Below are 10214 nucleotides of genomic sequence, written 5' to 3' on the forward strand. Positions count from 1 at the left end.
GGAAATCTTCATCTTCATCGATTTCAGCAAATTAATTCAAATTATGTTGCTCTGAATCGTTTAGCAATATCAGGATGTAGGATGGATATTACAGAGCACCTAAGCACTGTTCAAGCAGCTCCATGAAGTAACGATGATGAGATAAAGAGGGTTACCTATGGGTTCCCTTACGCTCTGTTTGCTGGTAAAATTGGTTACGAAAAGTTCAGTAGCCCGATTGTGACAGCATTGACTTCATGCTTCATCTGACGACATTAGCAAAGAGAGACGCAATATTTAGTCTGATTATGAGATCACTTGGTCCAAGACTAAACGCCGAGATGTTTTCTTTAAAATGGAAATTGTTTTTAATAATGGACGTGGATTTACCTGAGGAGGATGTTTAGTAAATAACAGAGGTGATTTGAGACTTTGTAACAAGGTGAATCTATACGGTGTAAGACAGGTTTGAATTGAACATCTACTTCATGGATGAGGAGACCATCGACGAGTTTGTTTACTCTGTTTCAGAAACTAGAGGTTGGATCATTGTAAAGCGGAGAATAAATAGTATAGTATAGTATAGTGTAGTATATAAGTATATAAGAAATATAGTATAGTATAGTATATAAGAAACCTTTATGCAGATGTATGTAAATGTCACTTACAAAGAGTATATGCAAAATACTTGGTGACCGTGCGTTACCACGTGTTCTAGCCAACTATGTTAAGAACACTGCTGGTCAGTAATCGTCAAGAGTGTTAATCAGAATGGAAAAAACAAAGGAACTTTCGAAGTTCTAAACAAACAGCAGCACTGATTGGTTTCTCAAAGGCTTCGAAAACTATACCAAACCAAAAGTATATTAACTCTGAAATCAAGATAAAATGCATGATATATTGTTAAAGTTATTTAAATTTTTATTTAAAACTTTCAATAAACTATGTAAACATGATATATATTTTAGTTAAAATGTATTTTATTTTTGTTTATGATTTATTCGTACATCTTCTGGTGAGTATTAGATTAAACTCGATTTTTTATGTATAATTTAACAAAATATGGGTTGAGTACCACATCATTTTATTAGGTTTCTTTATTTTCAGTTTAAAGATAATACAGAAATTATTCTTTCTAGTCTAGGGGCCGAATAGGCCACTAGGCTGGTGATTCCGAACATCTGTTGCATACAAGCTAAAACGTCCCCTAAAATGTATGCGGATCAGCTTGGTTGAAGATTGCCTTGATTGTTCAGTAGATCGTTATAAAGTAGTATGAAGATGCTTCTCCTGCTCTGAACTAAAATCACGTGACAGTTCTCTTTTGCTTCCATCTTCAAACGAAGTGATTAGTTTTCGACATGATACTGAAGTCTGTCACCGCAAGCATTGGGATGATATAGTCAGAGAAAATGACAATGAAAAGGATTACGTGTTCAGTACAGAAACCGATATGAACCATAAGGTGAATCAGAACATCTGTTGAAGAAAAACGCAAATTCTTTCTTCAGTCATGGACTGCCATTTTGGCTGAAAAAGAGACAGAGGCATTATGTCGCGTTTTCATCATACAGAGAAAAAACAGTTTGGTTGACTGCTGGGTTTTTTGAAAATAAAGAGTAAGCATTGTCAGTATACATATTTTTTTCAATAGCAATAAAGTAGGTTAGATAAAATCAAATCCGAACCTTTTTCGAAAATGACATGTTTGAGAGGGTCGATTAACGATAAGAAACAGGCATCAGTAGTTAGTTAGGTATTATGGCGTACATTTAATTGCCGATGGCAATGTTTTAATTAGGTCATACAGAGTCACGCTTTGAGCCTGTGTGGGGAGCGTACTGCTTTGTGATTGGTTATAGTTAGGTCACATGATAGTTACACTCATCTCCCAATGTACTTTTAATTAGGAGGGTTCCTCCCTTATCAAAAAGTAATTAAATTCAACCCCTATTTTGAACTGTCGATTTTGTTTGTCTATGACATCATGTACACCAAACGGTCTGAACTGGTTTGTGATTGGTCATTTGAGATCAGCTGATACAGCATCATTTCTAGCGAAGTTTTAATTCCTCCCCTTATCAAAAAGTAATTAAATTTAACCCCTCGACATTTGTTTCGAAATCGTAATAAGCTAACGTGTTTGTACATCAACCAATGGGTAGGGAGGCACGTCATGGAAGCTTGGCTTATTTTTGACCCGAGTCGGGATCATGTGTTTTTCCCCCCTCTTGCAAGTTTTCTTGTGTATTTTTAATGGGTGGTTTGACCTGTCTTGTCTCTTTCCTTAGTTTCTTGAAAGCTTCGTTGTTTTGAACTCAAAGTAAAATTCAGGACTTACGACATGATGTTTCTCTTTAAAAGTGAATAATATTCTAGTTAAATGTTTCCGTATCAATAAGAATTATATATATATATTTTAATAAATGTCTCAACTAATGCAATTATTTAAAAATAGATACAAAAAACCTGGCTATTTCAGAGAAATTAATTTTATTGAACACTGTTTCAAAAATAGGTTCATTATTTGCATTATAAGGTTCATTATTTGCTTTATTTCATTATTTCAAAAACAGGTTCATTATTTGCATGTTAATGTAATCTATGCATTAACAATAATGCATAGATTAACATGGATAACACTAATAAATTTATAATGCTGAGAAGTAGAATAGACCTGATATAGTATTTCATCCACAGTAAAAAACCTCTACTCAGTAACTTAACTGTAAACCACAAGTATCACTATTACTACTATTTGCTTGAATCTGAGAGTCATTGTAAGACACATTTTCACAAAATCTGTTGAAGAATTCAAGAAACGTCTTGTCTGGAGCTTTTCTAAAATGCTGCACAAGGTGTTTTTTATTCATTATTAGGGTAAGATATCTACGGTGAATGAATTATTGACATCCACAGGTTTTCCTTAGAGATTATAATTTTTTTTTTAATAAAATATATTCAATTCGACAGAAAGGACAAAAGTATACTAATGCAATTATTTCAAAAATAGATGCAAGAAATCTGACTATTTCAGATAAATTAATTTTATTGAACACTGTTTCAAAATTAGGTTCAGAAAACAGGCGCAGTGGATGCAGCATTTTGATTAAAACTACTTATAGAGAAAATATAGACTTTAATTTAGAAAACTGATCCCTGTTTATAGATTGTTCAAAAACATCTGATAAAGTAAAAAATATATACATTATTAGATATGTTAAAAAGAATAAACACACAGCATACGTATTATTTTATTACTGACAGTACAAAAATAATTAAATAAAAATAAATGAAGAGGTCTCTAAAAACTAGTATTAAATCAAGGTATCAAATATGTTATCCCCTATCTCCAGATTTTTAATATTTATTGTAATGCAACACTATTTAGTGGAGTGCTTTTAAATAACTCAGGTATAGAAACTTCCCGGATTAATAAAATAAATATTGTTATTATTTGTAGATGATTAGTTAATAATATCAGATTAGGAAGACAATTTGCAAAGAGCAATATATCTTGGCAAGAATAAAGATAATATTATAATAAAATAAGTAAACAAATGTGTATAGATGGATTTGCCACGACAGTCGAAAGTTCTTATTTCGTAATTTATGAACATTAAAAAGCAAAAAACAAAAGGAGATTATTAATTCGTATTTTTTCTTTCATTACAAACCGTGAGGCAAAGAAACACTTATTTTCTTACTGTCGGGGTGGTTTGGTCTTCCATGGTTCCACAACAACGACCTCCAGGAGTGTCAGTTTCTTACGTGACTGGTGAGCTGCCTATATCTTTGTAATCCGGAGTTGACCCTTATTGATGTTATCCATTTAGTCCTTGGTGTTCATTTTTTTAATCTTGCATACAGAGCAAGGTTGGGTAGCCATTCTAAGGGGATGCTCTCGACATGTCCTTACCACTGAAGTTGTCTTTTTTTGATCTTTTCTATTAATGAGTCTGTATATATATTTTAGATCTGGTCAGACAGTTTTATTTGTTTTCTTTTCTGTCCAATTATTTTTCTGAGATTCATATCTCTGTCTTCTTGAGTGTACTCTCTCTTAAAAAAATACGTATGGTTTGTGATTATTCTATCAAATTGGTTACTAAAAGAAAAAAACGCTAATAGTAGGAGAAGATGGAATAATCTCCAAACTGTATAAATTTGTTGGAAACATTTCCTCAAAAGTCATTACATTTTTTAATAAAATATATTCAATGGATAAATTTTTGTCGACGGCTTTTAATATTTGTTGGGGAACAAATGGTTTGTTAAGGATGTTTTTTTTTTTTAAAAAAAAAAGTAGGGAATGAAGGCTCTGATTTCAAAAAGGATTATATCATTTATTTGGTAGGAGAAAGTGTTGGAATCAAAAGCAGACACAGAGCAGATCACGGAAAAGGGGTTTAGACATCTAGTGGGTATTTCCTGTGACTGAAGTCGTTATAGTGGCAAGGCACACAATGCAAATCACTGGTTAGAAGAAGATTCATTTGGAAAAGAAGAAAAAAAAAGGGAACAACTTCATGGTCGGTGCTAGAAGAGAAGAGTTAACATCTGTTAACTCTTCTCCTCCAAATCTGAATTTCATTTTCAACCTCCTGATCTACAACAAAATGTTTGTCACCAACATACTGATTTCAGCAGAGTAAACAGATGAACCCTGTTCTGGTGAGGTTGGAGGCTGACGAAGTCCGACCAAACTGGTCTTCGTTGTGATTGTCGGGCGCGCATGCGAAAACTTAACTACAGATTTGCCATCCGTTACCCTGGAAGTCCTAAAAATAACTGTTCACGCCTAACCAACTCATTCTGCTGATGATATTTCTTCATTACCACTTCAATTAAATTATATCCTTATAAAGGACTGGCTTAAAAGGGCGAAGCAAGAATGTTTTTCATCTTCCTCGTTATCTGTAGAAGACAGTTTATCCTTAAACAGTAGAAGACAGTTTAAGGATAAGGTGTTATTGAGCTGTAAAGCTCTGATCATGGCAGGAGGGTAACAGCAATAGCCGAGCCTCAGTTAGAACTTCATTGACTACAGCATTGCCATCCATTACCCTCCGAGGGTACCCATTTTTGTCGCCTCGTGCGACATTGGGGATAATTAAGTAAAGCGGACTCTAAAAATTATTAGGCCGATCCCTTGACCACTCCATAGTGGCCGAAAGACGGTCCAACGTTGGCTTCCCCACCACCGAGCAGAACCGTCCATATTCCATTCCAGGGAAAGGTATCCACCGAAAACGTTCGTGAGCGCGCAGTGTCGGAGAAGATCCTCCCTGGAGACTCAATATGTATGCACTACCAGGCAAACTACCCGAAATCCAAGCTCCCCCCCACCCCTCGGAAGAAACCTGAAAGAGCAAAACTCTCGAAACTCTGCGTTCATTTAGTTGCCTCTTACGACATGGTTGGACAAGGTTCAGTGTTGGATTTAATTTCTCCCGGTCGCCACACGAGAGAAATTAAATTAAACTGTTTGACTTACTCATCTAGATTTCCATTATAGAATAAATTATATGGTGTACTAAATGTATTCTCATTAAATTCTAAATTTTTTGAAAAATTATCAGATTTTTAAATAAATTTCATATTTTATTATAGGATAAAATAAATTATTTACGAAATATTTTTAAATTATTAAGGTGAAAGTTTCTAATATAAGAAAATCATTTCAAGCGGAATTACTTCAACCATAATTAGTGTAGGCACTAATACACTTGAATGACTTTAAGAACAAGGGTAGATACTCTGATTAATAATAACAGAAACAGCATCTGAATAGATGATGAATATGTTCAATTATGAACTAAACATTTCTTAATTTTATCTTAACCTTATCTTAGTAAATTCGCCAGCCTAGTTTGGCGAATGGTTAGATTGTCGGTTCCCCCACCAACAGAGCGTGGGTTCTAGTCCCGCCCTTGGCATGGATGATTATGATTGTGTTTAGGTGGGGGTGATGAATTTCATCGCCGGCGTGAGACCACCAACTCGCTTATTGGAGGCCAAATTGGACTGAAAAAAAGTCAATGTTTGTTCTATAGAGCTTTCAGGCTAAAAAAAAAATACTATATTGGCGGCGCGTGCCCATTTAGGCTGAGTGTGCTGTCGTGTGACGTATGCAATCCGCACTACAAAATACACGTCAGTTCGACGGCATGATTTTATTTTGGAGAGAGAACCGGAACGTTCGTTTAGAATGATGTCAGGAACACTGGGAAAAAGTCATATGAGTCACAAGGTCCAAAGAGTCCCCCCTTACACCTTATTCTGTACCGATGGCAGGGAATAAATTCGGAGCTGGACCCATGAAACAATCCATCTAGCTTGCCTTGTAAACTCAAGTCAATGTTCTGGAGGTGTTGTCATGGTGTGGTGCACGTTCCGTTGGGCCGGAACGGGTCCCCTCATGTTACTGGAAGGTCAATGCTTTGCATGGAATATCGGAACATTATTGGCGACCAAGTCCATCCTGCAATGTTGAATTTTTATCCAGCAGATAACGGTTGTTTCGTGCAAAAGAATGCTACTGTCCATCGTGCAAGAATTATTCAGCAGTGGTTCGTCGATTATGACAGTGACCTCCAGCAACTTCCCTGACTGCCAAAACCAGGATCTGATCCCCATTCAGAATGTATGGGACATGTTAGTAAAACAGATCAGGGAGCAAAGCCCTCTTCCGTCAAATCGGCGCCTGTCTAGTGAATGCCTGGTATGCTGTGGACGTAAATGCGATCTCCTTCTAATTATTAAATTAAATTTATTAAATGTTAGGCTGAAATGTGGATTCTCTGACCGCCGTATTACTTCGGGCCACACTCGTAATTTCATTCAATTGTATTTTAATAAATATTTTAATCTTACCCGAGTGTTTATTTTAATAGTATTCATTATTTTTTTATGACTCCCACCTACAAAAGGTCGCAAACTTATCGTATTATTAGTACCGCGGGGGGGAAGGATTTTTCTTTTATGAATTTTATTAATTTTCACATAATCCGAAAACCCTATTCTAAATTCGAAACATGGAACTTTTAGAAGCCCCTCGAGGTCTTCAGTAAGCATGATGGCGTCCTCACACAGAAGACATTCATAAACATCCCTCTCCACGTGGGGATTCGAACCTGTAGTTAGTTGGTCGGAGAGAAGATATACTGACTACTCGGACTACTAGACCAACAATTATTATTGATTATGATGATGAAGTGAATCATGCTTTTCACGTTCGAATAACCAAGGCAGAATCTTTGCAGTAAGCAGTTAGTTATATTGCAAGGTAGTGTGCGTGGAGAAGCCGATAAAAAACAAACAAACAAGTAAGTTGAATCAAATGTTTGGAGGGAAGAGAATTTTAAACCTGCTAATATTTACCGAAGACGTGCAATACAATTCAGGATGGTACACTGTCCAAAATACAGTGTCGAAGAAAGTTATAGAGACTTATTACGTATGATTTTTGTGCTTTTTTGTTAGGGAAGGGGTGGATATTTAGAGAGGATTATTCGCGAATCCTTTTGATCTCAAAATGGGTTTCAAATATTGCGAAATTTGATCTTCAAGCGTATCGGATTTGAAACATCACACAAAGGAGAAAGGGAGTTTGGTTTTCTTCAGTTTTGTAGAAGATCATCATCTCAGTCATCTAATGATAAACATAATCAAGATTAGCCTCCTTTATCCAAACATTTCATTAAACCTCGTTGTCTATTTTCAGATTTTCGGCATTCAATAGACAGCGAGCTAGTAGTGTTACTGCAGTCTTACGACAACAAAAGAGAAAACACAGATTTTGGGGAAATTTCCATAAAAATCAAAAAGAATCATTCTTTTTTATCAACACGCTTGACTCCATTCTGCAATGAACCTCATCGGGAAAAAAATTCTGTGTTGCATTGTCGGTGAGTTAAGTTTTGTATGTAGGTGGATGGGAAGCACTTCGAAACATTCTCTTAAGGTGAAACAAGTCAAATCGTTTATTGGCAGTATTATATGTGAACCTTGAACCACCCTCATATAAGTTATAGATATTAAGCACAGTTAAAAATAGGATGAATATGAGGAAAGCTCATCTGCCAATGTGTGTCATCGTTTGTACTCATTTGAGACGTGCTTGAATGGAAATGTTCTCCCGTTCCTCACGACATTCTGATGCAACCGATGACGATGACATGCTCAAATGATCATTTAAGCTAAAACCGGAAATATAATTTGGCCAGACTAAATAATTTCCCATAAACTTCTTGCATATTTCTATCCTGACAGAGTAACTGTCAGGGAAGATTTTTCGCCATAGAATTCTTTATTTAGGAGTGTCTTATTTGTATGCAGCCACAAAAAATCAGTCAGGAAATTCGACTTGTTACAAGCAATTACTGTTAACTTATTCATCAGATAAAAACAAAAGACAGCGAGATTTTCCAGAATTTGGCTTTTATTAGCAAACCACCATTGTAACAGTGGATTACCATTAATTTGGGCCTCATTTCTTCTGAAAACCTGTCAAATTCGAATATCAGCATTCTGTCCTTGTATGAATCCTGACCTCCGGACAACTCTTAGCTTCACCTCTGGACGATTCTTAGCATAGTTGTGGATGCAGTTTCTTTGGCAACACGTGTGGTCACTTTTAAGTTCCTGTCGGTAAAATGAGGATCAGCCGATTCTCATTTCGATATTAAAAAAACGTTTCGTGTGTTTTCATTAACGCTTCATGCAGCCTTCTATAGGTCAAGTCTCAGAAATCCACCGGAAACGAGAGGATTTGCATTCATTAGACACACAAACGAAGATATCGTAAAAGTGACAAATTTGTTTTTTGAATGTAATAAAAGTGCAATAAATGCATGAACAATAATTTTTGAAGGCAGTCGAAAAACTCTTTGATTTCCCGTCCTCTTTCTTTCTTATCTCTGATAGCAGAATTCGGGGCTAACGATGACTTGAAGATTTCAGGTAATGAATATGGTATACACGTGCTGCCATCTCGTATTATTGTCAGAAACAGTATGAGTTATCTAAGGTCTATTTTTTTGGTGTTGTGAGAATAAAGCAGAATTTCAGGTAAATAAAAAAAATAAATAAAACCTGTTTGCAAGTGACAAAGATCAACTAACGCTAGAATTGGCTCAGACATTTTATAGTCATTGAATGTAATAGAACCTGCATTAGTCTTTATTCTGGAGGTCTAGCATTATGGATCCAGAAAAGTTGCCACAAAGGTAATAGCCCAAATATTTATTTTAATAAATTAAATGAAAACAGCACATCAAAATATATAAACAGTGTATATTTTGCCAGATAATTCTTGCTTCATTTAGACATAATTCGATAACATAACGTAACATTAACTTATAAGGCTGATCCATGTTATTATTGCATTGTATTATATTATACATAGCGTTTTATAACATATGTTAAGCCATATATTATATTCTATATATTCGTATTAATATACTATATCATGTTATGTATAGCGTATTATATTGTAAAATTCCTTACGAAATGTTTGCAATATAATTTAGTTATGAACTTAGCTTAAATTTTCGAGATTGGTTTAGTTATTATTCATTTATTTTATAGAATGTTAAAGATTTATTTTTAATTTATTTTTATGCATTATTATCGAAGTAATTTAATTTTTAATTCTATTTTTTTAGTTTGGCATGTAATTATTTACAAATGACTAATAAAGCATTGAAGTGGGGAAAAAACCGATTGCAATATACTAGAATATTTATATATACATGTAAGTGTGTGTGTGTATATATATATATATATATATATATATATATATATATATATATATATATATATATATATATATATATATATATATATATATATATATATATATATATATATTCTTCTTTGAATATATATTCTTTAATATAATATAGTATAAGATATTAAATAATATAATATAACTTAATATAATATAAAAGTTCCTTAACATAAACTTAAAATATTATATTAAATAAATCTACCTTTTATTGTATAGTATATAAAAATTACTATTTTAAGATATTATCATTTTTATCATATCATATTGTAGTTATCTGAGAAAGTTATCTACGTGATTATCTTAGAATTCATCAAACTAACAGTATTCCACTCCTCCCACACCAAATATTATCTTAAAGAGGATGTCAACTAATCGTACTCAAACAAAAATATTAAGATATCTTTCATATTAAGATATTTTTCATACTTTGGATAACCTTGAA

The sequence above is a fragment of the Typopeltis vanoorti genome, chromosome 14 (assembly GCF_054136105.1).
Source record: "Typopeltis vanoorti isolate ZY-2024b chromosome 14, IOZ_Tvanoo_1.0, whole genome shotgun sequence".
Taxonomy (NCBI): domain Eukaryota; kingdom Metazoa; phylum Arthropoda; class Arachnida; order Uropygi; family Thelyphonidae; genus Typopeltis; species Typopeltis vanoorti.